This window comes from Rhinolophus sinicus, linkage group LG03, assembly GCF_036562045.2.
Source record: "Rhinolophus sinicus isolate RSC01 linkage group LG03, ASM3656204v1, whole genome shotgun sequence".
Taxonomy (NCBI): Eukaryota; Metazoa; Chordata; class Mammalia; order Chiroptera; family Rhinolophidae; genus Rhinolophus; species Rhinolophus sinicus.
Genome location: NC_133753.1, coordinates 8791179 through 8809107, shown reverse-complemented (window position 1 = coordinate 8809107; position 17929 = coordinate 8791179).

Here is a 17929-nt window from a genome sequence, read left to right as displayed (position 1 = left end):
GGGCTCACTTACCCTTGCATTCCAAACCTATTATCTTTAGTGTGTGTAAAGGAACACTTTCTTCAGAAGGAGTCCCATGACACTCTGAGGAAAAATTAGAAGCAGTGTGCTGGGCAGATAGAAAATAGACAAAATCCATTAACATCATGGAAATTGCACAGTTAGATCAAATACTAGAGTTGGAATCCTGACTTAATAGATCACTACCCTTCCAGTAACATGTGTGTGCTCAGTGTGTGTATTATTTTTTAAAGAAATAGTTTGGCTACTATCCTTCAAGTATCCAAGGATACCTGAAAAAGATAGTCTAAGACAGACTACCCATCCATTCCTCTGATTGCCTAAGCTCTCAGTCTGTATCAGGTTAAAGCATGAAAAAGCTGTTTCCTAGACCACAAGAACTTAACTTCTTACAAAAATTCCTTTACTAAATTGCACTGAAGTAATAACATCCTTTGCTTTTATATTGGAATGCCATGGCATCTTTAGAAAATCCTATGCTGCTTAATATTTTCATGGGTAAGAATCCTCATGAGAAAATACTATTTGCAACATTTGAAACAAGGATTACTTTATCTCACTTAGAAGGTTGGTATGTTTCCCTTAATCGGACAAGTGTTACATAATTCATCCTATTTCTATTTTTGCATTGGCTACTAGGAAGCTCAAAGTTAAATTATTTGTTTAAAGACCAGTAACAATATTGGCCTAAATTTTGAGTATGATCATTTTTCTACTTACTTCAATATTTTTTAACAATCCTCAAATAACAATTTTAATAGTCCTATTATGTCTGAGTCTGGTATATATCATATCTGTTATTTATCAGATATATCATATATGCTGTATATTATATCAGATCTCTTTGCTGGCAACTGACAGATATCCAACTTAAGCAATAAATAGGGGAGGGGAATCTTATTGGTTCATATATCTGAAAAGTTGAAAAATTCAGGGTAGATCCAATCATAAAACCTAGAGACAAGTAGAATAGACACAGAAGCCAGCCTTGAACAGCTCCCAATGACCAAAGCTAGAACAACAAAATATATAACATAGTATTGAATTATAACCCAAAGTGTAAAATAAAAAGACATGAGTCCATACTTAGATAAATGAATAAATAAATAGGGACAAGAAACAAATCTTTCTTACAAAAGCATTTCAAATTATATATGTAGATACTCCCTTTCTAGGAGGTGGACCTTAATTCCTCCTAGTTCCCCAGCTTGAGGATAGGCTAGAGTTAGTGACTTGCTTCTGAAGAGCAGGGTATGCGTCCTGCCTTGTGAGGATGCAAGGAGAAAACGGCTCTCTGCAAACCAGGACGATATCCTCACAAGAACTGATCAAGCTGGCATTCTGATCTCAGACTTCCAGCTTCCAGAACTGTGAGAAATACATGTCTGTTGTTTATAAGCCATGCAGTCTGTGGCATTCTGTAACAGCAGCTGGAACAGACAGAGACAATAGTACAGAGAGCACCGTATGTCCCTCACCCAGCTTCCCCCCGTTGTTGACATCGTACATGATAGCGTCATGTGGTACATTTGTCACAAGTAAACCAACCTTGGCACATTGCTCTTAACTAAACTCCAGACTTTATTTGAAGTTCACCAGTTTTTCCATTAATGTCCTCTTTCCAATCCAGGTACCACATCACACTTAGTCATTATGCCCTCTTAGTCTCCTTTGGTCTGTGACAGTTTCTCAGACTGTCCTTGTTTTCCTGAGCTTGACAGTTCTGAGGAGTCCTGGCCAGGTATCCTGTAGAATATTCCTCAGCTTGGGTTTGTCTGATGTTTTTCTCATGGTTAGACTGGGGTTACAGAGTTTTGGAAAGAATACAGTACCATGGAAATGTGCCCTGCTCATCACATGATGTCAGGATTCCTGACATCAATCAGTGTGACTCAGCATTGGTGACATCGACCTTCGTCATGTGGGTTAGGTGCTGTTTGCCAGGGTTCTCCTCCACAACTAAGATGGACACTGCTACTGGACTTGGAGCTGACCTGCGCCCTCCACAACTAGATTGAAGGACAACGACTTGGAGCTGATGGGTCCTGGAGAAACACTCTGTTCCCCAAGATGCCCCAATAAAAATAAAAAAATAAAAATAAATAAATAAAATAATAGCAATAATAATAAAATGGTAGGCCTAAATCCAATTATGTCCATAATCACATTAAATCTTAATAGCCTGAACACTCCAATTAAAAGGTAGAATGATCAGAACGCATAAAAGAGACCCAACTATATATTGTCTAAAACTGATGTACTTTAATTATAAAGACAGATAGATTGAAAATAAGTTGGATGGAAAATAATTTACCATACAAAATTAAGCCTTCAAAGGATGGAGTGACAATATTAATATCAGGCAAAATACACATCGCACAGGGTATTAGTAGAGATAAATTACATATAAACACACATATGTAATCTTGAATAGCAGCCTACATGAGGTCATCTTCCTCAAAAGGTGTTAGGTCCGTGTTTGTCCTAGTCTTGTATTTCCCTTTTACGTTTTTATGTGGCTTTCCATCCACTTCCTCTCCACCCCCCCCCCCCACTTAAGCAATGCTAACACCCTACTATTTATCTTTTCCACATTTTCCCCATGCTTGTAAAATTATTTCTAAGCATATAATAAGTACACACATACATGTATATATACACATATAAAAGTGTTGTCAATATTTTGGGAAAACGTGGGTTCATACCATCCTACCATGCACACTTCACTTCAGCTTGTTTGCTCTTTCAATACCTTATGTAGATCACTTCAGATCCCCAGATACAGTGTAATTTATTATTCTCAATGAGTTAGTATTAAGAATTATCCATCACTATAATGGTAATGAATTATTACAAATTATCCACAATTTATTCAGCATTGAATACACAGTCTTGTTATTTATAAGTATTCCCAGGTGTGGGATTCTGGGCCACAGGGGCTGTGTTTGTGATTTTAATACATTTTGCCAGATTAGTTTCCGAAAAGGTCGTGACGATTGCACGTGCACCAACAACGGAGGCATATTTACCTTCTCCCCGGCACAGGAATCAGATGCTACCTGTTCAGCCTGAACTTCTGCACTGGCCCTCGTGGTTGGTGTAGGGGCAGACGCCGTTCTCCCCTGGAGCTCACACACATTGTCATGGGGCTCCAGGCCCACGGCTTCTCCAGCTCCTGCCCTGTCTCTTCCCTCCGGTTCCCAAATCCTAGGTCAGGCTGTGCATGAATCTGTTCATGTCCGCCTGCGCCAGGGGCTTCTGTGAGGACACACCCAGCTCTTCTGCAGTTCACCTACAGCATCAAGGGTTGGAGGAAATGAAAGACCAACGTGGGATCCCATGAGACGCAGTCTCCTGGTGGGTTCCAGCTTAGCCTTCCAAGTTCCAACTTGACCTTGAAGGCCCCCACAGTGCATTCGTCTTCTCTTCCATCCTCCAGCCCTGCTGTCCTCAGACCCACAGCCGACTTGGGGACAACACACTGGCATAGACTGTTTAACTGGTTCCCATTCACATGTGAGGTCTATGGTAAAACCATGACTAATACACCACCGTTGCTCTCACCACAGCTCTACCGTAAAGCAGAACTTTGAGCCTTGGTTGTTATGCTAATACCAGCTGTTACTACCACCAGCCATCATTTAATCCACAGATTGGAATTCACCAATGCCTTTGTGCAGCAAGTCAATTCAGCAAACATATACTGAGCACCTACTGTGTGCTCTCTGTGAGGTCTGTCCTCCCACTAGTAAGCCTCCTCTTTTATAAAGACAAAGAAAAGGGAAAATCTTGAGATTAGGATGTTTAAAAAGTTTATGCTTGTAGTTTTAGCAATTTCATATTAGATTCACACTCCAATTATTTTTAAGGAAAATAGACCTTTCATTGGGCGAATAAGAAAATGACCCAGCGAACTGCCAGCTGCCGGACATAACTCTTTGTGTGGGTGATTCCCTGAGAGGCTAAGATCTAACTAATTGCCTGATGCTGCCTTTCTTTAGAAAAAGAAAAACAAGACTATAACACACTGACATGAATCAATATCTTCAGAGTTTCAACAACAGTTTAATTTACACCTAACGCTTGGATATGCACATGTTTGAAACACACTCTTGTCACCTATTTTTAATACAAAATAAATAAGACAGCAAACCCCTGTTCATCCCATGGAGGTCTCAAAGCATCTCTGTAAATTTTTGATGCTCCCCCATCAAAAGGCGGGGTCTAATTGCCCTCCACTTGAAAATGGGCTGGACTTCGTTACTCTCCTGGAAGTGACTGTGCTTGATTTCTGAGGCTCATTCCTAAAGGGCAGCCCAGGCTCTGCGTGGCTCTCTCTCTTTGCGGACATGCACTTTTGAAGCTCTGCACCACCATATGGACTCCAGCTACCCTGACAGCATCATGCTGGAGAAATTGCGAAAAGAGTCCACACAAAGACTGACCTGCCCTCGGAGCCCCAGCTGACCAGAAAGACATGTGAGCCTTCCCAGTCAGACACATGAGCAAGGAAGCACCTTCAGATGGTCCCAGCCCCAGCCTCCATCCCATCATGCCCGTATGTGCGACACTGCATGAAAACCACCCAACTGAGCCTAGTCGACTGCAAGAACCATGAGAGACAATAACATGGTATTTTAAACCACTAAATGTTGGAGAGGTTTGTTACGCAGCAATAAATGAGTGGGAGATTCTGGGTAGAGAAATAAATAGCATAGTCACACTGTTCCCAGGGCTCACAGTCTATAGGGAGACAGAGACACAGTTTCAACACAGAGACACACAGACACATACCTAGAAACAGCCAGCCTGAAAGGTCACCCAAGAGATGTGAATTTAAACCTTAGCACTCTATGGAATGTACTCAAGGTTCAGAGGAAGCACAGAGACAAGACTAGTCTGGCTTCCCGATTTGAATCATGAGACATCTCACATCTTGTATCTAAAAGCAACAATGAAAAAAGCTTTTATTTAAATAACAGCCCTATGTGCAAAAATATTGGGAGCCCAAACCATTCCTGAAGCACAAAACATGCAGTTGGCTCCCGTGTTACATTTGTGCGGTGACCGGCACAGATGAGCGGACGGCTATCAGCATAGGACGGCACTTAAAGACTGCCTCTCCTTACCGTTCCACATATGTGCCGCTGTACGTTCTGAAAATGTTAGCATGGATTTCACACACACCCTTCCAGATACTGCAAACTTTTCCAATTGGCAGCTCAGAAGGGAAATATTCCTATTGCACACATTGGTCTAAGGGAAGGAGGCAGAATGAACGCGTTGGAGGGCCTGCTCTATAATGAATAATTTGCATCATCTCACTGGATCACAGGTCAGTCCTGCCAGGTAGAGTCTGTGACAGTCACCATACAGACATAGGAATCAAGTCTCAGGGAGAATGCGGTTTACCCACCGTCAGCAAAAGGCAGGGCTGGGATGTACAACCGAGTGTTCCTACCCCAAACCTCTTTCTGTTCTGGGTTGAATTGTATCCCCCAAAACGATATATTGAAGTCCTAACCCCCAGGATCTCAGAATGCGACCTGATTTGGAAAGAGGGTCATTGTAGATGTAATTAGTGAAGATGAGGTCATACCAGAAGAAGAAGGTCCCTAATCCAATATGACTGCTGTCCTTATAGGAAAAGGAGAAGACACAGAAAGAGTCACACACAGAAGAAAAAGCCTTGTGACGACGGAGGCAGAGACTGGGGTGATAAGGCCACAAGCCCAGGAACACCCAGGATTGTCAACCACCACCAGAAGCTGGAAGAGGCAAGGAGGAACCTTCCCTTAGAGCCTTCAAAGGGAGCAGGGCCCTGCCAACACCTTGATTTTGGACTTCCGGCCTCCAGAACTATGAGAGAATAAACTGCTGTTCTTTTAAGCCACCCAGCTTGTGGCACTTTGTTACAGTGGCCCCAGGAAGCTAACACATACCATGGTCCCCTGGAGTTGTGAGCTGCAAAGGGCGCTCACACAGCCCTGATTCTCATGACTGATCTGCACCTTGACAGTTGGAGGTAGAAGCAGTGGGTTCCACAGAAATCTGTGAAGGATTCAGTCTGTGCTCACATCAGGCCAAGCGTACACTGATCCCATTTGGCCGGACTGAAATGGTCTGGGATGGCCTGGGTGTCTGCGTGTCAGGAAACTTGTTTTACAGAAGGAGCTGGGAATTTTTTGTTCCAGTGTGTACTATATCACAGAAGTTTTTGTTTATCCAAAGGATTTTCCATGTAAATAAAGACATTTGCAAATTGATTTAGATTAATCAGGTGTGACTGCTGGATAAACAGAGGGAAAAACGCTGTCACTGAGATCCGGGAGCTGGAACAACCAGAACCCTGTGCACAGGCCGGCCTGCGACATTGGCAGTGGCAGTAGCAGGACTTCTGTGGTCCAGGAGAGAAGATGAAAACCAGAAAGGGAAAGAAACCCGAAAACATGAAAAACATCTTGGGGTGTAATCCCAAAAGAGGCAGCCAGGCTTAAAGGTCACCCAAGAGATGTGAATTTAAAGTATGGGTCCCCCCAACCTAAATCTTACAGATTCATGCCTTCTGGCCTTCTCCCACTCCTTCCCCACCCCCAAACACATGCATAGAAACAGACACACACAGACAGAAACATACACAGAGACACATAGATACACAGACACACACATACCTTCACCCTTGGGCACAGGGATAACTGCACATTTAAAGTATTTTTTAGAGAATAGAATTCATGTATTTGGCATCCAGTTAAATGAAATATTAAGTGAATATTTAATGAATAATAATTAACTGACATATGCTGAGCACTCAGCACCATGCTCAGATCAGCCAGTCTCCAGCCAACTCCCGGACTTGAGAGCAATAATAAATAGATGCGCTCACAGCCACTGAGTTTGGGGATGGTATTTTACACAGCAAGAGCTAACTGACAAACATTACATTCCTGACTGGTGAGACTCAATATTGTAAAGATGCACCTTCTCTACAAATAAAGGGTGTGTGTGGCTCCAATCAAAATACCAACAGATATTTATTTCTCTGGGACTTTTAAAATAAATTATAAAACAAAATGAGCCACTAAAAATTTGGGAAAGAAACTAATGGAGGAGGATAAGATTTTACCCCATCAGATATTTAGAGGTACCATAAAATTAGGATAGTTACATAACATAGCAACAGATAAATGAACCAATGGAACACAACCAAGGGGGCAGAAAAAATGATAGATAGATAGATAGATAGATAGATAGATAGATAGATAGATAGATGATGGATAGATAGATAGATAGATAGATAGATAGATAGATAGATAGACACAGGATGCTACAAACAACTATAGATAACATTACATTACAAATCAATGGTCGGGGGGTGATAGGTTGTATAGTAAATAGCATTGGAATAACTGGTTATCACTTTGAAAAACATAAAATTAAACTCTTACATCACCCTAGATACTAAAATAAATTCCAGATGGATTAAAGGCCTAAATGTAATAAATCAAACTATAAAAGTACTAGAAAAAAGTACAGACGACTATTATCATAATCTTGGGATAAAGCAGGCCCTTCTAAGCAAGACATAATCCAGAAGCCATTAAGAAATAGACTCACAAATTTTACTCCATAAACATTAAACTCTCTATACAGCAAAAGACCACAGACAACGTTGAAATACAAATGACAGTTTGAGAGAAAAGTATTTGTAATACATATAAGGGATGAAGGACTAGTTGCCCTGACTTGCTCAAAGCTCTGACAATAAGAAAACCATCACTGTCCCATCGAAAATAGGGACAGGTATGAACAGACAATGCATGCAATAGGGAGAAATGCCAAAAAACAGTTAAAAAAAAAAAGGCTAAAGAGCCCAGCCTTTCTATTGTGCCCCTCAGCCTGGCACAAATTCATGACTGACACCTGCAGTGTGGAGAAGCAAGACTGGCCAGAACTTCTGCAAGTTGATGTCCTTCCAGACCTCCCCTGGTGGGGACAAATAGGATCCCTGCACAGTGGTCTCTGGGCATTAACTATGTCAGTTAAACATCGGGAATGGCTTCCTAAGCAGCAATAAAGAAATGGGCCAATAAACTAAGGTATATCGGTACCCACTGCGGACGCGGACGGAGAGAGAAGTGCATGAGTTGTTCATGATGGATTGTTTAATGAAACACACGGGAAAAGTATTGAAGAGGAAGAGAGGATTTTCACCCCTTACTAGATCCACTTCTGAATAGCTTAAATTTTTACATAGGCATGTATGATGTATGTAATCCTACAAGAAAGAAAGAAAATAATAAACGCGGAGGTGAATGAATACTTGTGTTTGGCTCTGAGATATAGTTGGATATAGATATAGGGACAGGGACAGGTATAGAGGTGACATAGCAGCAGATGTAGATTTTAACCCCCTCACCACTTTCTGTTTTAAGAATTCACTGTCCTTGAAACCTAGGAACCCTCCCTAAGGGAGCCTCAGAGCTGTGCATGTCCCAAGCCATGAACGGAGCTGTCACCAATTAAAGGCACAATCAACCTCATCTGCCTGATCCGGTGACACCTTTGTCTCAGTGAGGACACCGGGAACTCCACTCCAAGAGGAAGAAAAGTCAGGGATCCATCCCTGTCAAGGAGCACAGTGCCACTAAAGCCCCACTAATCCAGCCCTTCGGCCCCATCCTGGGATTCTGTCCCTCTGCGTCCTGGCTACCAGGGCCTCTCTTCCCCTCCCCCACCCCCAGCCTCTTTAAACTCCACCTGGACACTCTTTGTGTGGCCCCCTTGGAAAAGGCTTTAGGGCATGAATCATTAAAACCTTTATTAATTCTGAAGTCTTTCCTGACTCCACCTCTTTGTCTTCCCAGGTAGAATAACAATGCTGACAGTGACAGAACAGGTAGCACTGAGGCAGGGCCAGGCTCTGCGCTCTCCTTGGTGCTCCCCTGGGCCCTGCACCAACGGCTCTCGTCATTGTCACTGCCTCCAGGGAATTCATTTGTCAGCATCTGTCTCCTACCCTGGCTGGGGCCCTGCCCTTCTTGTCTTTGTATCCCAGCTGCTAGCGAAGGACAAAGGTGTTGGAGCACGGAAGGGGAAAAAAGGAAATGAAGGACTAAAGTAAGGGAAAGGAGGACAATTCAAACAGGACAAAGAAAGGGAGGGCACATTGTTGGGTCCTGAGAGCGAGGTGATGGGGGCAGAGATAGGCAGCCCTGGAGGTCAAGAAAGGAAGTGATCACGTTTCGTAATTGACCTTCGTCCTAGTGTTCGCTAAAAGCAGCTCTGTTCCCAAGGGGACTCCTCGTTCACACGGCCCCCAGGGTAGAGTCCTATGTGGACCTGGATACAGGCTCCACCGTGTGCTGCCTCAGTATCTCCCAGCCTGGAATCTTCCATCCTGCAAGTCTGCCCTCATGGCCGGCACCCCTCACCTCGCTCACAGCGCCATCCTGAACCACTCACCCCAGGGCACACTATGCCCAATTCCCAAAGTTGTTCTGGTCAGCTTGGCCCTGGACTACAGGCCTAGGTCCCCACCCCAGCCTCACCTTACCCTCTTGACCTGAGGCTTTGGAGCTCTTCTCGGGAATGACAAGAGATGTGCTCAGCCCCTTCTCCCAGTGCACCAGGTATCCTGGGACACCTCTGCCCTGGACTCTGGGCTCCGCTGGTCCTCCCCTCACAGATGCGGCCAGTTATAGTGAGACCCCGGACGTGTCCCACACCTCTTCCTCCCTGAGCCTCCATCCAGAACATTCCTCGTTCTACCTCACCCATTATCACAAGCAATCACTGGGAAAATGACTCACTCGTACTTGCCGTCATTCCAGGGTGGGTGTCTTTTTTCCAAGCACGCAGACCAGTTTCACATAGCTTGCATTGCACCTCCCAGATGCTCTATCATGGGTCTATAAAAAGAATACTTAGATGGAGGCAAAAATATGGACTGTTATCAACGTCATATTCTGCCATTTCACATCCAATTCATTTGAAGAGTTCACTCATCTCTCCCTCTCTGACGGAAAAGGGAAAAAAAGTTGCTTTCATGCTTCCAAGCTTGCCGTAATTTGCGCCAGAGAGAACAAAGGGGCATGAGTTATTAGCTCTGTTTTATACCGGAGGCAACCATGTCTCTGAGAGAGTAAACGGCTCGCCCGTGTCACCAGGCTCTAGGGGCCTTGGGAAGCAGAGCCAAGCTGCCTGGCTCTCCATCCGCAGACGACAGCTATTCCCACCACCCCATCCTGCTAAAGCACTTTTACTGCCGTCTGTCGGCAGTCACATAATTTGGACCAAATGCAGACCAACCCCGCAGGACAGTAAAAATAGAGACAGCCTCAACGACGCAATTGAATGGGATCGAGATTATTGAAAATTGCTCATTTCCAGTGAGGATCCGAACAAAAACAAGAGCAAACCAGAGAGTACGCTATCATTCTGGAGGCTTCTGGGGACGAGTGTGTGCAAGAGGCCACTGCACGCTCAGTCCCCTTCACCTTTGCTCTGAAAACAAGCCGCTCTTCGTACAAGGCAAATGCGTCCAGATTTCCAGGGGCAATGACGCGAACACCCCATGCAGTGGAAAGAATGAGCAGCCTTGAGGTCAAACACCCTTCCCTGCAAAGAGACACACCCACCTTTCGTGGCTGGCTGGCTGGCGGTCACCTCCATCCTGTGAAGATGCTGGTCTGTATCCAAATGACCCCTCTACTTGGAAGCCCTCGGCTCCGCTCTGCCTGGAAACCGTTGCTATGTGTGGGGAAGGTTTTTCCCCCAAGTGCTGAATGTAATCGCAGGCAGTGAGAAGGCTGCATGTGCCAGTGACATCCCCACGGGGCTGGCTTTTGGATTATTAAAAAGAACACAACAGTTTATCTGGCCAGGCTTGTAACCTTCCAAAGAGAGACAGAAGTTGATGAATGGGAAAGAGCAGTGCTGTTTGGGAACAAAAGGATGGTGGCCGCCCGAGCTGGGTGTTCAAACGTTCTCCTCTGAACCAACAGAGATAAGAAAGGAGGGTAGGGGGTAGAAACACAGCCTCCAGTCAGATAGAAGTGGTTTCAGGGCGCCTCCCTCACACTGCCTCGCTGGGAGACCTCCCCCTCTCTGAGCCTCAGGCCCCTCATCAATCAAATGGAACAAATGATTGTCCCTACTTATAGGGTGAGGCTGAAGTGAAGCCTGGACACGTAGTGTACAAATGTCCACACTGTGCCTGCATGGCATTCAGTGCTCAATGTGTGGTAGCTGTTACTCGCAGCATTCTTAGGGATCTCTGTAGATGGCTGAAACTCTGATGGACAGTGTTAATAAAACTGGGAAAAATCATGTATGACTTAAGAAGTGCAGCATCTGGTTGGCCAGATCTGTCAAAACGTTGGTTCCCTTGCTGAAGCTAATCAAAGGGGGTGTCTCTGGAGTGCACTGTGTCCCCTCCAAATGTGTATGTTGAAGCCCTACTCCCCAGTGTATTTGGAGAGAAGGCCGTTAAGGAGGTAATGAAGGTTAAGTGAGGTCATATGGGTGGGGCCCTGTTCTAATAGGATTAGGGTTCCTGTAAGCAGAGGAAGAGATACTAGGAGTGTGTGCGCAGAGGAAAGGCCACGTGAGGACAAGAAGATGAGGTGGCCCTCTGCAAGTCAAGAAACCAAACGTGTTGGCACCTTGAGCATGCACTTCCAGAACTGTGAAAAAATAAAGTTCTGTTCTTGAAGCCACCTCATCCAAGGCATTCTGTTATGGCAGCCAGAGAGGACGAAAACAAGAGGTCTTCAGTCCCGTGTGTCATTTGCTCTTTCCAGGGTTTTCATCTCCCTGGCACTTGCAGCCTACCCCTTGGGTGCCAAGGGACGGCACTCAGGCCTCAGAGCATCATGGGTACATGGAGGTCACCTCGGCCTGACCGCATGGGAGTGCCATGGGGGACGTCTGCACAGACCTTCTTAGAAGGGTAAGCAAGAGAAGCATTTCCTACTCTGCTGAGACATGGGGTCACAGCAATTCCTCCCTTTTCCTTACCTCCTGGCATGGGTACAGTGGTGGCCCCCCAAAATATAGGCCACATCCTAACACCAGGAACCTATGATGTGACCTTATTTGGGAAAAGGACCTTTGCAGAGGACATTAAGGATGTCGAGATGAGATCATCCTAGACTTAGGGTGGGCCCTGAATCCTATGACAAGTGTCCCTACAAGAGAGAAGCAGGAGATCTGACACAGGGAAGATGGTCATGGGAAAGTGGAGACCGAGATTGGGTCAATACAGCCACAGCCAGACGCCTGGAGCTATGGGAAGCTGGAAGCCACAAGCCACAGAGTGTCCCCTGGGGCCTTCAGAGGGAGCAGGGCCCTTCCAACACCTTGACTTTGAACTTCTCGCCTCCAGAACTGTGAGAGAATATATTTCTCTTGTTTTAAGTTGCCAAGTATATGTAACAAGTAACTTGTTACAGAGCCCACAAGAAACTGATACACCCTCTCATCCCCTCCTCTGTAGTTCAACCCCTAATCTTAGATTAATGAACAAAAAAAATCGTAAGGAGCAAATAACGTCATAATACAAAGTTCCTAACGACAACAGCTGCCATTTCCTGAGGATTTGTTCCTTGTAGGCACTGGGGTCAGTGAGTTACATCCATTCTCTTTTTGCAGAGGAGGAATGTGGAGCTCAGAAAGGTTAGGAGACTCGCCCAAGGTCACAAAGCTCACACCTAGCAGTGCTGGAATGAGACCAGAGCTTGTCCAGCTCCGCCAGTGCGATGTTGAATCAGACCTCCAGGGAACAGTGGCAAAACACTCTGTGAACCCCAACCCAGTGCTTAACGACCACAACTGAAGTTGAGGTAACAAACCCCAGCACAGCCAAGGAAGTGGTAGTTCTCTGGGGTTTGTAGCAATAGGATTTTATCTCGGTGAACATTCATGGGTCTGGGCAGGGGGATCAAAATGCCTGTAGGTTCCCTGGTGACCCAAACACCTGGTCATATTGCATGAGCCCAATCATTCATCAACAATCCAAATTCTTTAGCATTCGTGCCCCACCCAGTAAGGGAGCCACCAAACACATGGCCGAGGCCATACGTCTCTGGTTAGACCAATGACTAGGCCAGTGAAAAACAGGTACTTCCATGAATCAACCTAAATGTGGGAGAGGCCAGAAAACAGAGGTAAAGAACGTCAAAGCTGAAAGGAACACTGCCTGGTATATTCCAGTCTTCATGCTGAGGGGACACCAACATATGATTCTAAGACTGTCACAGCATGTTCACATCCATCAGACTGTGTGAGCCTCTCAACATCCCAGGCAGGTAGACAAGACAGGACTAAAGACTATCCCTAACAGATGGGGAAACTGAGGCCCAGAAGTTGCACGGGGCTGTCAAGGGTCACCAGTCAGGAAGTGGTAGAGGCCCGACTTCTGACAGCTAATCCAGTTCTCTCTCCTGCCTCCCCACCCCGTCCTCAGTCTGAATGTGAAGCCTAACTTTGTAATAATCAGCAATGAAAGGGATGAAGAGGGGGGAGTGGAGCTGACCTGCCAGGACACAGGTTGCAGGACACATCAGAGGTTATGCTCTTGACCTCCCTCACCCGGTGCCCAGTCCTGTATCTCAGGCCAGAGTTGCCCTCAAAGGCCCCTGGAAAAGCAGCTGGACAGGTGGAGGGAAATCCTGCTCAGAGGCAGTCCCACCTCCCCATGCTGAGCTCAGAGAAGGGTTTGTTTGGCTTCTACCCGCCCACAAGAGCCCTTCCCCTGGGCCTGGAGAGCTCGGCAGAGGCAAGCAGAATTAAGTAGCTGTTCTTGGGCTGCCTTTTCCAGAAGAAAGGTCAGCCTTCTCAGCAAGAGCAGAGGGAGGGCCGAGAGACCACTACTTCCAGCCTACCACAGGCCCCACCACGGCCTTCCAATGCTAGAGGCTCACAGGGGACCCAGCTCATGGACCCCTGCCTGCCCCTCACTGTTCTCACTCAGAGCCTGTAGCCTTGAGGGCCACACAATCCCCCACATGTGACACTTGCCCCAAAGGGAGGTAGTGGGGACACAGTGACAAGTTGCATGCAAAAATCACTCATAGACTGCCACGGGCTTTACAAACACTCACTGCCTTCATTATCAAAACTGACCTGTGTCCCATCCTATGAGACAAAACAGCTTAAAAATAAATCCATGCCACTGAGTTAATATAATTCCTCCAGGTTTACCTTTTGCCAGAGTTTTTGAGTAGAGATAACCCCTCTGTCAAGGGATTATGAAAGGAGCGAGATTCTATGAGAGTGCCATGGAAATCAGTACAGAGGTGGGGAGGGTGGTGGCAACAGGTATTGGGAGCAGCTCTGCTTTCTTGAAGTCTTAGAAGCTCATGGTCACTGGCAGACATGAGGTGTGACTTAATTTGGCAGGGGGACATCATGGCAGTAGGGCTTGTAGGAGTTCTAAGCATGTCCAAACATCATTACAAACTCTTAGAATCCCCACGAGATCAGGCCAGAGTCACTGAGGCCTAAGAAAGGCTGGAGTGAGCCAGGAAGACTGCCTGGAGGACGTGGCATTTGGAGAATTTGGTTCCCAGGAAGAGTATGAGTTTGGGTCTCACCTGATGCTGAAACAAACATGCTGTCATACCCAGAAGAGCAGTTATACTCCTGAGCGCAGACAAAGCCGGATACCAATGGAAAGTTGCAGGACTTGGAAGACTTCTGCTTTTCCCCTGTGACTATGTGATCGTAGGAAAGCAGCTTGATCCGCTGTAAAATGGAAAGAACAATCCCTGCCATGCCACATGCCATGTTTATTTTAGGGACAGGTTCTATAAGCTGTAAGATATTGCACGCATGCCTTGGCCAGTTTTGTGAGGAAGGATTGGTGCTTAAGGCTGGAGAGAAACTTAGAACATGGGGTGGGGGGGGGGGGTAGGGGGAGCCTTGATGTGTCAGCGGCCCAAGAAATACAGCATCTGGAAAAATCACTTTGATGAACTCGACTACCAGCCACAAATCACTGTATTTTAAAACCCATTCCAAATTAAAAAAAAAAAAAATCTTCTCTGCAGAAGGTTCTGAGTGAGACGTTTTTCTCTCCTCCTGTAATAGCAGATGGAGAAGACGCCAAGCAGATGCTGACAAGATATGGCCCTGCAGGCCTCTCTTGGCCAGAAAGGCCTGTGGTTGACAGTGGACGTGAATGTTGTGTTAGCAGGACTCTGGTCACCTCCGTGGCTATCCTCCGTGGCAGGGAGGGAAACCTGCTTTGTAGGCTGGTTTTAAAACTGTGAACTGAGCCATACACAGTGCCAGACTGCACATACCCACAAAGTTCCTGCCTTCAATCCTTCCAGTCTCTGCCCAGCCAAACCCCATCACTGGCGGTTCTTTTTCACACACTGCCTTCCCACCTTTAAGCCTTGGCTCAAGCTGTTCCCTCTTCCCACTCCCCCCTGTCATCACCAGGTGCCTCAAACCACGTGGCTCCAATGATCCCCTGCCAAAAGCCTAAGACCCTTTCTCTGCCCAACCACAGCATGTCATGGGGTCTCCCACCTTCCACCTCAGCACTGGTCATTTAGTATTGGATCAGCCTAATTCACGTGCCTGAGGATGGACACTGCTCTATTCATGTTTGTGACCCAACTCAGCACAGGGCCTGGCATTCAGTAGGTACTTGGCGAGTATTGGATGGAGGGAACTACTGGTATACAGAAATGATGGGGTGTGACAGTCAGGCAGCCTCCTTTGTCATGTGATTGAGGGGGCCTCCTTGCTAGCCAAATACTAACCCACCTGCAACTCTCACCTCCTCCAGGAAGCCTTCTGGGGTTGCGGCTGTCTTCCCTCTTTGTCTCCTAGACAATGTCACATCATTGAGCATTTCTTAACATCCCATTTTCTATTGTTCAGAAACTGTTTCTTGCACAAGCAGACTACATCACCAAAAGAGCAGCTCCCAGACATCAGGTGCCATATTACATGTATTGGGCTTCCATATCCAGCCTTATATCCCACCCCTCACACCCCTTAACAAGGAGCCTAACACTGTGAAAGGAGATGAGGCATCAGGCAAATGGGTGTAAATCTTGGCTCTATCCCTGATTAGCACCAGCCTCCATTTCTGGTTTAAACTCTAAACTTTAGACAGGGGTCCACAAACTTTTTCTGTGAAAGACCAGATAGTAAATATTTTCAGTGTTATGGGTCCTACAGTCTCTATTGCAACAACTCAACGCTGCCATTATAGGGGGAAAGCAACGATAGATAATACACAAATAAATAGTCACGGCTGTGTTCCAATAAAACTTTATTGACAAAACAGGCAGTGGACCAGATTGGCCCACCGGCTATAGTCTGCCCATCCCTGCTCTGGAGGATTACTTGAGATGACATTTAATCCCCTCGTCACACAGACCTTAGACCACATTGTAAAACAACCCAAATAATCCGCAATCCCCTCTATCACCTCAGCAGACTTGGTTTTCACCTTAGCACTTAACACTGTCTGAAATTACAGCCTGTCTCTTTGGTGACTGGTTGTCTCCTGCAACAGAACATAAAACTCCAGGCGGGCAGAGGCTGTACCCCCAGCACCTAGAACAGTACCTTTTAATATTTGTGAACTGAATGGAGGCCATTATTATTATTATTGTTGAAAGTCTTCAATATAGTTTGTTTATATGCTTCTGATTATTTTTAATGTGTTGATATATTTACTGTGGTAAATCATTTACGTTTGCAAAACCCCATGTAATTGTCACGCGTGGCAGGAAATTATAATCCTCCCATGTGGAAATGAGGAAGCAGCTCAAAGGTGCCACTGCCGGCTGGTGACCTGGCAGACATTCGAACCCAGACCTCCTGGCTGGTCGTTATTAAGGGAGGTGGTGTGGCAGTGTAGAAAGAGCACTGGACTTGGAGTCTAAGATTTAACCATACTTAAATGGACATATCCTTTCACCTTCTGCACAATGGCAACAATAATAGCAACTTCACACGGGCATGGACAGGATTAAATAAAATACAGAAGATACAGCACTCAGAACAGTACCTGACACAGGACAAAAGCTGTAGTCCCTATTGTTATGAAACAAGGTGACAGTAACCACCTCCACCCTGCCTCATAAGGCTTAGAAGGGCTTAGAGGAGGACATGCCCAGGAAAATGATGATGAAACTGTCAATCCCCCAAAAACATAGTTTGTTTGTTGTTTTTTTACAACACCATCCAGGCAATGCAGAAAATATTTCCCCTCTTTTCAAAAAAGAAAACTATACACGAACATCTGCCATAAAGACAGAAATAAATGAAAGACCTACGATCTTTCCAGAGCTTTAACTGCAGTCAAGAAAAGGGTTAAGTTTTCTTCCACTCACATTTGTGTAACAGTCCAGTTACCACAAAGGCCAAAATCGAAACAAAACCAAGAGGGTTTCATCAAGCGAAGGACAAGGGGACCAAGTCTCTGTTTCGGCCCCTGCATGACTGGAGTGTTCTCGCAGCAAAACCAGCCGCGAAACAAAAACAACCCTAAAACAGAGAACAGGCCACCACGCTCCTGGCGTCCTTCACCAGAGGTGAGGGGACAACCTCTCAAAAGGCTCTGAGTGTAGCAGAAATTGTGCACGCTGGGGTTACGTTTAGGACACGAGGGGGACATCAACACACACGCACAACTTTCCATCGCTGCCTACTTCAGTAGAAAGTGATTCGCTTGGTTCCAGATTTAAATATTTATTCCTCAAACACAAAACCACGTCTAACACACGCATCCCCCGTGATGTCCCAGCCATCTGGCCTTCGTAGGAACATCTTCAGATGAAACGACCAGCTGGGATTCCGACTTCACAGAGTTGAGTCTTCCTCGCAGAGGGGGACTTTCCAAATGCTTTGGGCCTCCCTGGTTCTTGGAGCAGGGCAGTTT